The 12,621-nt window shown below is 29.8% G+C and overlaps 1 protein-coding gene across 2 annotated transcripts in view; it reads right to left on the bottom strand.

Annotated features, from left to right (window-relative positions):
• LOC145241994 (protocadherin gamma-A4-like) overlaps positions 1-12,621 on the bottom strand; it is a 290,561-nt gene that overhangs the window by 101,925 nt on the left and 176,015 nt on the right. For both annotated transcript variants that reach the window (XM_080104876.1, XM_080104875.1), the window contains exon 5: positions 6,094-6,169. The gene's annotated coding sequence lies outside the window, so the exon portion shown is untranslated. The remainder of the gene's footprint in view (positions 1-6,093; positions 6,170-12,621) is intronic.

The raw sequence follows: 12,621 nt of genomic DNA on the forward strand, positions 1-12,621 counted from the left end.
TTTGCATTACTAAATATTGGACAATATATTTGTATTACTATATATTGAACAATATATTTGTATTACTAAATATTGAACAATATATTTGTATTACTAAATATTGAACAATATATTTGTATTACTACATATTGAACAATATATTTGTATTACTAAATATTGAACAATATATTGGTATTACTAAATATTGAATAATATATTTGTATTACTAAATATTGAACAATATATTTGTATTACTAAATATTGAACAATATATTGGTATTACTAAATATTGAATAATATATTTGTATTACTAAATATTGGACAATACATTTGTATTACTAAATATTGATCAATACATTTGTATAACTAAATATTGATATATACATTTGTATAACTAAACATTGAACAATATATTTGTATTACTAAATAGTGAATAATATATTTGTATTACTAAATATTGGACAATACATTTGTATTACTAAATATTGATCAATACATTTGTATAACTAAATATTGATCAATACATTTGTATAACTAAACATTGAACAATATATTGGTATTACTAAATATTGAATAATATATTTGTATTACTAAATATTGGACAATACATTTGTATTACTAAATATTGGACAATACATTTGTATTACTAAATATTGATCAATACATTTGTATAACTAAACATTGAACAATATATTGGTATTACTAAATATTGAATAATATATGTTTATTACTATATATTGATCAATACATTTGTATTACTAAATATTGAACAATATATTTGTATTAATAAATGGTGAACAATCATTTTGTATTACGAAATGTTGAACAATATATTTGTATTACTAAACATTGAACAATATATTTGTATTACTAAATATTTAATAATATATTTGTATTACTAAATATTTAATAATATATTTGTTTTACTAAATATTTAATAATATATTTGTTTTACTAAATATTTAATAATATATTTGTTTTACTAAATATTTAATAATATATTTGTTTTACTAAATATTGAACAATAAATAAAATATAATTTTCATACAAATCGAAAAAGGTAGAATTTTAAAAGTAGGGATCGTGTCATTTTCATCTTTCATATTTTATCATAAGCATCAATATATATGAAATTCAAACTAAAATATTTTTAGTAATATCCTGATCACAAATGTTATTCATATTATTTGGATTCTTTGGACTACTGTTATCATCTTTAGTGCCATTTTCACAATGTTTCGGTCAATGTAACCTCCGATCTTCTTCAGGTGTATCTTGTTGAACTTGAAAATATTTCTGTCAAACTCTAGAATTTGGATGGAATTTCGAATGGAACTCTTTATTATACAGGAGAATCATGCTCTTGTTCCATCAGCTATGAATTTGCAATTTTATTTTTTCTGGGGCCCACACTGAGAATTGAAACTTCAACCTTACAACATAAGATAGTGGCTATTAGTCTAGCTGTATTTAATTTGTGTGTGACATCTGTTGTTGCAAACGTATGATACTTTGGTACAGAGGGGAATTTCTGCAGTCATTTTATCATATAAGTAGCAGGACCCGTTATATAGAGATTAATTTATTTTTCCTCTGCATATGCTTTCTTTCACTGACATTATGATGATGATGATGATGATGATGTTGTTGTTGTTGTTGTTGTTATGGAGGAGGAGGAGGAGGAGGAGGAGGAGGAGGAGGAGGAGGAGGAGCAACATACAAGATGGGTTGGAATTATTTGTAGTTGTATTATTTGGATCCATTGGACATCTGTTCTCATCTTGAGTGTCGTTTTCATAATGTTTTGGTTGATGTAACCTCCGACCTTCTTTAAGTGTGTCTTGTCAAACTTGGGAATGTTTCTCCGAACTTGGACGGAATTTCAAACTAAAACCTTCATTTACTTCACAGGAGTAGCATGCTCTCATTCTATCAGCAACAACTGGATTGAGGTTCTAATTCGTAATTGTATTTTTCGGTCTCCCACACTGAGAATTGAAGCTTCGTGAATTGACCTCGTGGAACAGTGTTTGGAGTATTTGGAAAAATCAATTGTAAAAGTGATATTCTCCTTAAGGTTGAAGGTTAAATTCATCGGGTTTTCAGTTAAAATCATTGTTTTTCTTGAATTGGAAGCCATGTTTGATTTCAGATGAGTTTCTTATGGGTAGCTATTCTGTACAAGTTCTGGAGATGAAGAATTTTCAGTGGGTAGCTGTTCTGTACAGGTCCTGGACTTCATAATTTTGCAAGCAAAGAGGAAAAGATCCTTTCCAATATTTTTAGACATCGGTTTTATATTCTGTTGTAATATACTGTGGGACAATTATCAGAATTGATAACCAGAAAAATCGGAACTTTTAGCTGTATCGGAATCAATATCAGAATCAGAAAAATTTGTGCCTATTTTCCAATGCCAAAAATAATTCTCTTAATTGGCTTTTTTTCAATTTGATTTTGTTTAAAGCAAAATCTTCTACTTCTTTTGTCATAGTAATGATAAAATAATGATTATCTATTGGTTTTAAAATCAATAATCATTATTTTATCATAGTAATGATAAAATAATGATTATCTATTGGTTTTAAAATCAATAATCATTATTTTATCATAGTAATGATAAAATAATGATTATTGATTTTAAACTACAAGTAAAACTAAAATCTATATACTATGCCCATAAGTGTATCTTTACATTTTAGAAAATATCTGTACATTTAACATGTGTGTTCTTACGCTAACTGTGAAAAAATACCAACTCTATATTTAGAGATTTATAAAGAATTGTAATTGGAATCGGTAATTGTATCAGAATCAGGAATAATATTGGAATCGTCCAATTACTAATATATATTGAACTTTCCAAAGATGTTATCCAGTATAATCTTAGAGTGCTTAATTTGTAGCAATTTTTTTTTTTCTATGAAAATCACTCCAATCACGGCATGAAACTACTTGATATATAGAACTAAAAAATATACCACCTCAATGTTAGAGACTAGCCAATGGTGAATGTTGAATGGATAGATTTTGACACAGAAAACATCAATTCTTTCCCCTTTGTCAGAAACATTGTTCAGGATAAAATAAGAAAAGCGAGAGTTACAAGACTGCCAAAAGTAAACCTAAGATCAACTTTCTACTTTCCTAAAAAACTGGGGGGGGGGTCAACTATACATGGAGTCCCCAATCACTTGATTATCAATGGCCAACCTTTGGTTTATTTTAACTACACGACTAGTCATATAAAAGGCATGATTCAAAAGTCCACCTCCTCTTTTGTGCTGTTTCAATATGATTGTTGAGGTGGTAAAAATTTGCACAAACCTTCTTCCTTTTGAATTTAATCACTAAAGTGACCATATTCATTTTTCCACTTTCAAATTTGTTCAAGCTACTCCCGTGATATGTGGTCAGTCTCCTCACCTAAACAGATCAGTTCTATCAACATATCTCTACACATCCATGTATTAGAAAAAGTGGCATGCATGTATAATTTTAATGTATTACTTATAAATGTAAATGAATCCTGTTATGTTTTTATAAGGTTTCATTTGTGTATGTATAAAAACAATAAAGAACTGATAATTATTATACCAGCATCCGTATTCTTGTGAATGGGAAATGAGAAACAGTTACACAATCATTGATAAATCCTCTCAAACTTAATCCAGGATCTGTGTCAGTTTTATCTCCATCACTAAAATTGTGACTATTCATACCACACTGTATATAAGAGACATGAAGAAAAAACGAATGTACACATATTTAAGGCAAGAGTGAAAACCTTAAAGAGAATAACATGCACTCTGTAGTGGAATGGGGATGTAAATGGTTGGTAACATTCAATGCTACTAAGACTAAGCTTCTTTCCTTCAACAATTACAAGAAATCTTCTCAACCACTGTTTGCCATAAATAATAATATGTTATCTAAAAGCTTTTCATTCAAACTTCACGGCTTAACATTTACAAGCAATTGGAACATATATATTTAAGACATTGTCAAGGTTGCTGCTAAAAAGGTAGGTTCTCTCTACCATGCTAGAAAACCACTCACATCTGACAGTATCCTTTATCTCTACAAAGCTATCATTCATGCATGGGGTATAGTTGCCACCACCTCTTAGTCTCCCACTCTTAAACAGGGTCCAAAAAAGAGTTTCCAACCTTATAGGTCCGGCACCATCAACCCAGCTCAAACTCCTGGCCCATCACTACAATGTTGCATACCTGTGCCTGTTTTACAAGTAATTTAATGGAATGTGCTCTGATGAACTTGTAACACTTGTGCCCCCTTAACATAAATATTCCTGACTAACCTGACAATCAGCAAAATCTCACACCTTCATGGTAGAGATCTCTAATAGTTTATTTCTATGAACTCTTTTCTATCTCCTGCTCCCCTGACTATACTAATTTGCAAAAATATAAATGTTATGTGAACAGATATCTCACTGCTCAACTCCCTACATAGTGTCCCTGTGGATATGGTCCTAAATCATACTCCTTACATCCAAGTGGCAATATGCCTTGTTTGAGGTGAATAAGAGTTTTAAAAAATGGAATTAGGCAGTATACATATGAACCTTTAATGAAGCTTCTTCAAACAATGCTTTCTCTTCCCCAAATCAGTTTGTGGTGGTTTGTCTAGTACAGTGGTTCTCAACCTTTTTTTACTCATGGACCCCTTTTCCCTTCTTTTTATCTTGGTGGACCCCTTCATAACTATTGGTCATAAGACAATTTTCTATTTTTCATTAATATAAATTTTGAGGTTTTAATAATCAAAGAAATAATATAAAATTAAGCCTTATTTTTAAATGAAAACTAATTTAATGAAAATAAGGCATTCTACAACAACTATAATAATTATGATAATAATAATAATAATAATAATAATAATAATAATAATAATAATAATAATAATAATAATCTAAATTAGAGTGATAATAATTCTTTACCAATATCTTGTATTACAATATTACAATGTTTCTTCCATGGTCAAGCCAATGGAGATTAGACAGTAGAAATTAAATTTTTAATAATAAAAACTATTCTGAGTCGGTTTTCTTCATGGACCACCAAAATATCGGTGTGGACCCCCATTCTGTTATGTTTTGCCTGTGGACCCCCAGAAATATTCCATGGACCCCTAGGGTCCATGTGGACCCCGGTTGAGAATCCCTGGTCTAGTGAATAATCTATTTTAATTTTTATTTTGTGGGGTGTGTACCCACCACCTTGCTTTTTTATTTTGTTGTTTGTTTCCAAAATTTTCTTCGGTGATATAAAAGGAAACATTCAACTTAAATCATCGGTTTAAACAAAAGCACATTCTCTGACATAAAAAAGCAAATGTAAAGATTGTGTCCATCCATCTTTACACAGTGAGACAAGAAAAATACTCTGAATGAAGTAGTTTTTTTCTCCAAAAAGAGTTTAAAATTCTCATACAATTTATGAAATTTAACAGAAAATGTCACCTACATTTTATTTTCTCCAAATAATCCAAATTAGCAAAGGGGGATAACTCTTATTGACCAATTTTTAAAGCATTACTATGTTAGTATTTCTATTACGTCATTAACCATATCTAAAGCACATAAGGTAATATAATATACATTATATATAAGAAATATGATGTAATATAGTGTACCACTCGCCTCCTCCCAGCAAAAATGATGAAAAAAAAATGATGTTTCATCAATAATGCAACAGATAAAAGTACTTAGTATTATCAGTTCTAACCAACAGTCTTCTAAAAAGTTAAGGTTCAATTCTCAGTATGGGCGATGCTAATACAATTACGAATTACTTACATCTACTCAGTCATGGCTGATGGAATGAATGCAAGTTACTTCCATGGATTAAATAAACCATTCCGTTTGAAATTTCATACAAATTCCCGAGTTTGACATAAAGATTTCTAATTTCAATAAGGATGCACTTAAAGAAGCTCGGAGGTTACATCAGCTGAAACGGTGTGAGAATAACATCCAAGATTAGGACAGTATTTCCAATAATTCAAAATCTACCTTTTTCATTTTACTAGTTCAGTGTTCAACCATTGAACTGATACTTACATGATAAGAAATAAATAATTTAAACTTACTTTAATTTCTGTATCTTGATGAAATATAATCCTTTCGTAATGTGTTTCATATCCTAAACATACACAGGATATTTTCCTGATGAAAAAAAAAAAGAAAAAGCAGAACTTGAAAAATATTATTAATTAGCAGGACCAGTGTAAATTCCACGGAATGAGAAATATATTTAATCAAGAAACATGTTTTAATAAAGATGCTATTTTTCTGGATAGCGGAAAATATTAGTTTATTGGAGAGAAAAAAAACAATAACATGCAACAAATATGAGTTTATTAACATTTCTATGAAAATAGTGTCCATTGTATTTTAGATAAAGAACCTGACCCAACGGAGATAAATTAATAAATACTAAATACTCATAAAGTAATATTGTGCTACATAGTTCAAGCACGTCTTGTCAGACAATGTTCTTTTTTTGTGTGTATGAAGAATTGCTGCACGTCAAAATCACAGCAATAATCATATATTATTATTATTATTATTATTATTATAATGATATTCAAAATAGGGTTACATCAAAAAGTGGTCACTTTCTTATTCTTTTCCAGGGTTGCGAGATTGGTGTTTTTAATGCTAAACTTTAAATATTTGGCCTCCTTTGAAGCAGTTTCGCCTTCAGTAATTACTACGAGTCCCTTTCTCATACTATTGCAGCAATAATCATATATTATTAGAATGATAGTCGACAATGAGGCTACATCAAAGGGAGGTCATTTTCATAATCTTGACCAGGGTTGCCAGACTTGCATTTAAACATCCAAATGACATTAATTAAATTTTATTTTTCCCAATAAGAATTTTACTACATTCATAAACGCCGTCCAGGCACTCAATTCTGCATTTACATTTTTTAAACAGGATGGCATTCAAAAATTGCATTTGGCCTTTTTTCAAAACGTAACGTACAGACTAACTAAGGAAAGAACATGTAGAATATTATATAGATTGTTTCCATGAATTTAAGATGGAACAACAAATGTGATCTACCTATGACAAAGAAACTCTCACTGGTGTAAGCCGACATACATTTGGCACTACTTATCAGGTGTTGCCCTATAGCTGTCTCGGATGTGTTAACAAACAGATTTAAATTGTTTAGTCATCCCTGACATATTGCAAGGGGAATATGTTGTTTGATTCTGTTTTCGAACCTTTGCATAGTTCTACCCACATATTCAGCATCACATCAACATTTAAATGGATAAATATAGTGGGGTAGCAGAACTGTTTTAATAAAGGTTGCACAAAAGACACAAATTCTTAGGTTCAAAGTCTGGTGATAGTGATGTACAATATATAATTCAAGACCAGATAGATTTTATTTTCGTTTTTTATTGATATAGTTTGGTTCATGAATTTGTTTTTTATGATGTGTTTATCCATAATTCCAAGACCAATAGTTTAATGACAGTTTGTAAGTATATTCTAGCTATTTTTTTTTATATTGAAGTTTGAAATTATAGTATTAAAAAGATATAACATAATAACACACACACACATTATTATTATTATTTACTCACTAAGAGTTTTCACACATCAGCATCATCTATATTTCTTTTTGAGAACAACCTGCAGTGTTCCCTGGAGTCCGAGTGACAACAAATCTCCCCAGATTCCCAGAACTCTCTACCTCTTTTGATAATATTTACAAGTGAATTTGCATCATCACAACAGTCATTTACCATTGATCTATTACTGCTAACAACCATTGGTTTTCCCTATAGTTTAGGTTGCAATAAGCCTCCCCAAGGTCCCAGCCCTCTTCATTCAGTTGAAGTCTGGTTAATGCATTCTCTCCTCGGTCTATCCATCTTCCTTTACCCTTCATGATTATTTGGTGTGGTGCCAGCTGATGTCGACACTTTGGGGGGGGGTTAACTTACAGTTATACTGTTTCAGTTTTTTTATTCCATGTGTTGTGCCTCTATCTTTTTCCTCTACTATTATTGTAGTTTCTAGATGTCCGATTAGCATTTGTAACTCATATGTATTGGTTTCTCCATTCAAGGTTTTTCCTTAATACTTCAGCCATTTTCATTATTGTTATTATTATTATTATTATTATTGTTGTTGTTGTTGTTGTTATTATTATTATTACTGTTATTATTATTTGTTATTGTTATTACTGTTATTATTATTATTGTTGTTGTTGTTATTATTATTATTATTATTATTATTGTTGTTATTGTTTGTTATTGTTATTACTGTTATTATTATTATTATTATTGTTGTTGTTATTATTATTATTGTTGTTATTATTATTACTATTATTACTGTTATTATTATTATTATTATTTTTATTACTGGTATTATTATTATTATTATTATTATTATTATTATTATTATTATTGTTGTTGTTATTATTATTGTTATTACTGTTATTATTATTATTGTTGTTGTTATTATTATTATTATTATTGTTATTATTGTTGTTGTTATTATTATTGTTATTATTATAATTGTTATTATTATTGTTGTTATTGTTATTATTATTGTTATTGCTATTATTATTATTATTATTATCATTGTACTTCTTCTTATTATTATTATTATGTAAAGCATACTTTTTAGTCGACATTCATGTGAGTAATATGCTTCAAATGTTTTCATCTTAGTTTTAGACTCAAACAAACTAAAGAAATTGAAAAATCAGACTTTTACATAATTCAAACATTTCTGTCTAATGAAAAACTGTTTGGTACTTTGACGGCATGACTAACATGTCTTATGGTCGAATGAAGAATGATATTGTAGAGATAACTCATCTGCGTTAATTTGAGGTTTTTATTTTCATTATTAACCAAACCATTTCTGCTGACTTTGTGTCAAGTGACAAAATACAGTTAACTTAGGATCAAGTGCTTATTTTTTGCTTGGATAATACTCTTGAAAAAAGCTATTATTTTTATACTACAAAACTGGGAAACAGGGAAAATTCACAAAGGGAAGAATAAGACCTCTATTGTTCTTACATGTTCTTTCTGTGTGCATTCATTTATGTCTCCATCAGAACTTTAAAGCAATCTTCTGAAATTATGAAAGATTTTTTGTAGAGGAAAAGAAGGGAAGACTCATGTTTAAAGATAAGGGACTGTCACCATGTGTGTTATACACGCACATGCGTGCATGTGTGTGTGATATATACATTATTCATAATTATTAAGCCTCTTTAGGAAATATTAAAGTTGAGCACTGTCTGGGAAATAAAAACTAAAAAGTAGGCAACTAGGGTTTATGCAACATTGACGATTCCACTCCTTTGAACCTTATCTGTTTACTCTCTGTGCCCACATTTGGCTTTTATAGATTGTTAAACTGTACAGCGTAATCATGTTGACACACTGGTTCCCAACAGATCACCAAAGTTAAGCAACAGTGAGCCTGGTCAGTACTAAAATGGGTGACCATTTGGGATTTCCAAGTACTGCATGTGCTTTCTACCTATCTCGGCATTGTTTCCAGTCATCCTGGTCGTCTCCTTGCCACTGGACCAAGAAGTGCCACTTCAGGAGAAGTGTGGTTGGGATTGCACAACCCTTGCCTCATAATTACAATCACAACTATCCTTAGAGGGTGTATCCATTGTCTCTTGAGATTGTTAAATTTCCTTAATTCTCAAGGCAATTGTTAGTGGCCCTGAGGTCACGGCTTAGCAAATGAAATCAAAGGTGGCTTTGTGGCTGGATTGATTGCAAAAGTATGGAACATTGTCAGGTTAATGTCTGTAGATATAAAAAAAATAATTATCATTTATAATATAGTATATATATATATATATATATATATATATATATATATATATATATATATATGTATATGTATATATATATATATATTGGCTATCAACTCAAACTTAAGACCACTTTTTTGGAACAAAAATACTTGCATGCACCAGAAAGATTGAATATATAAAGGTAATTCTTAAATGTTTTTAAATAATCTGTTGCAAATTTGAAACATAAGATCTACACTGTTTGTGTTTATACACATTATTTGAAAAAAGGGGGAGGGTAGTATAATTCTTTATAAAAAATTAAGCACTTTAAGTAGATTCTAATGGTAATAACATATAAATTATTACAATTTTCCCTTTGTAACAAGGATAATAGTGTAGGAGTAAACAGTTGAGTTTCAAATCTCACCATAAAACCTTTGTCACATTATCGAGGACAATGCCAAGGCTGCTGCAAAGTAGGTTGTCTCTCTCTCTCTACAATGCTAGAAAGTTATTCATGCCTGAGCATATTCTGTACCTCTAGAAGGCCACGGAGTATTGTTGCCACATTTGGGCTGGTGCATCTAGACAGGATTAAAAGAAAAGTTCCCAACCTAATAGGTCCAGCATTAGCAACCAATCTCTCTCCTATCGATGAAATGTTCCATCCTTGTGCCTATTTTACAAATATTTTAATGGAAAGTGTGTTGACTAACTCAAAGCAATGCAAATACACCCAACAGGTAGCAAAATCCCATCCCTACACTGTAGAGACTCCTAAATGCTGGAAATCCTTTTATTCCAATAGTTATTCCTTCAGACTTTGGAATTCTCTGCTGGATCCCTGCTTCACTAACAGTACTGACATGCAGAAATTAAAGTGTAATGTGAACAGACATCTTGCTGCTCAAATCCATACATAGTATCCCTGCAACATATGTCCGAAATAGTAGCCTTTTATTTCCAAGTGGTATTGTGTCTTGTTTGGAGTAAAAAAGCAGTAAAGAAAAAGATATGGTGAAATAGCTATTTGTGAATGAGAGAGAGAGATAACAGCTGGGAAAAGAAAGATAATTAATATAGAAACAAGATTTAAAAATAACATAAGAACCAAACAAATGCCCCTGCTTACAAAGAGAAGGGGTCCAGAATTTTTACATAGACTTTGTGATGTCATGATTATTCATTAAATATTTGTGATGTCATGATTATTCTTAAATATTTGTGATGTCATGATTATTTAATTAAATATTTGTGATGTCATGATTATTTATTAAATACTTTGTGATGTCATGATTATTTAATTAAATATTTGTGATGTCATGATTATTCATTAAATACTTTGTGATGTCATGATTATTTAATTAAATATTTGTGATGTCATGATTATTTATTAAATACTTTGTGATGTAATGAATAATCATGACATCACAAAGTATTTAATAAATAATCATGACATCACAAAGTATTTAATGATTAATCATTAAATACTTTGTGGTGTCATGATTATTCATTAAATACTTTGTGATGTCATGATTATTTATTAAATACTTTGTGATGTCATGATTATTCATTAAATACTTTGTGATGTCATGATTATTCATTAAATACTTTGTGATGTCATGATTATTCATTAAATACTTTGTGATGTCATGATTATTCATTAAATACTTTGTGATGTCATGATTATTCATTAAATACTTTGTGATGTCATGATTATTCATTAAATACTTTGTGATGTCATGATTATTCATTAAATACTTTGTGATGTCATGATTATTCATTAAATACTTTGTGATGTCATGATTATTCATTAAATACTTTGTGATGTCATGATTATTCATTAAATACTTTGTGATGTCATATCCAGATGTTATTAAAGAAAATTTTTTTTGTATATTTATTATTCATTTAAAACAAGGCATATTGTCAGTTGGATATAACGGGCTACTATTTGGAATTGAGTTTAACAGAGTACTGTGGAGAGTTGAGAAATCAAATATTTGTTCACATTACATTAAAGCTTCTGCGGTCATGGAAGCAGGAAGCATAGAGGAAATTCCAAAGAGAAGAAACTATTAGAGCTGATGGCTTTCCAGTATTTAAGGAACTCAACTGTGAAGGTGTGAGATTTTGTTGTTTGTCAGGTTAGTTGGAAGTATGTACGTCAAGGAGGCACAAGTACTATGAGTTTACCGGAGCACATTTCATTAAAGTACCTGTATAACAAGCACAAGGATGCAACACTGCAGCGATGGTACAGAGGTTTGACAACTACTGGATTAGAATCATCTTGATTTGTATTTGAATTCCTTGGAATTTTATTTGGTATAAACAAAGTTTGATGATATTGTTAGTTGCATTGTTGATTCATCATGACTTTTTGAGTGCAAAGTTCAATGGTAATGCATCTACTACGATTAATATCATTAACTGTTTGTTGAATGAATTCTGATTGCTAATTATGACATATCTTCATGACTGCAACAGAAATAAAAAAAAAGAAGTAAAAAAAAAGACTACATTAGGTCAGGATGCTTATCCAATAACCAAATCACAAAAACTAAAAGTTGCTAGTTTAAAAATTGGTTTTAAATAGCTGCAAATGTGTCAGATTTAGCAGTTGTTTTAAGTAGTATACAATGACCTTTTCATGTGTTTTATATATTTGATAATAACCTTCTTTGAATTTCAAACTAAACTCTCTCCATTTAATCTTTGTAATCACCTTAATTCACTAGCATCGCACATTAAGACCGTGTATCATGCAAAACATGTTTGACAGTCAATTTGATAGATTCCCAGATTTAAGAAG

This window comes from Euprymna scolopes, chromosome 21 (assembly GCF_053919585.1).
Source record: "Euprymna scolopes isolate OS-2025 chromosome 21, ASM5391958v1, whole genome shotgun sequence".
Taxonomy (NCBI): Eukaryota; Metazoa; Mollusca; class Cephalopoda; order Sepiida; family Sepiolidae; genus Euprymna; species Euprymna scolopes.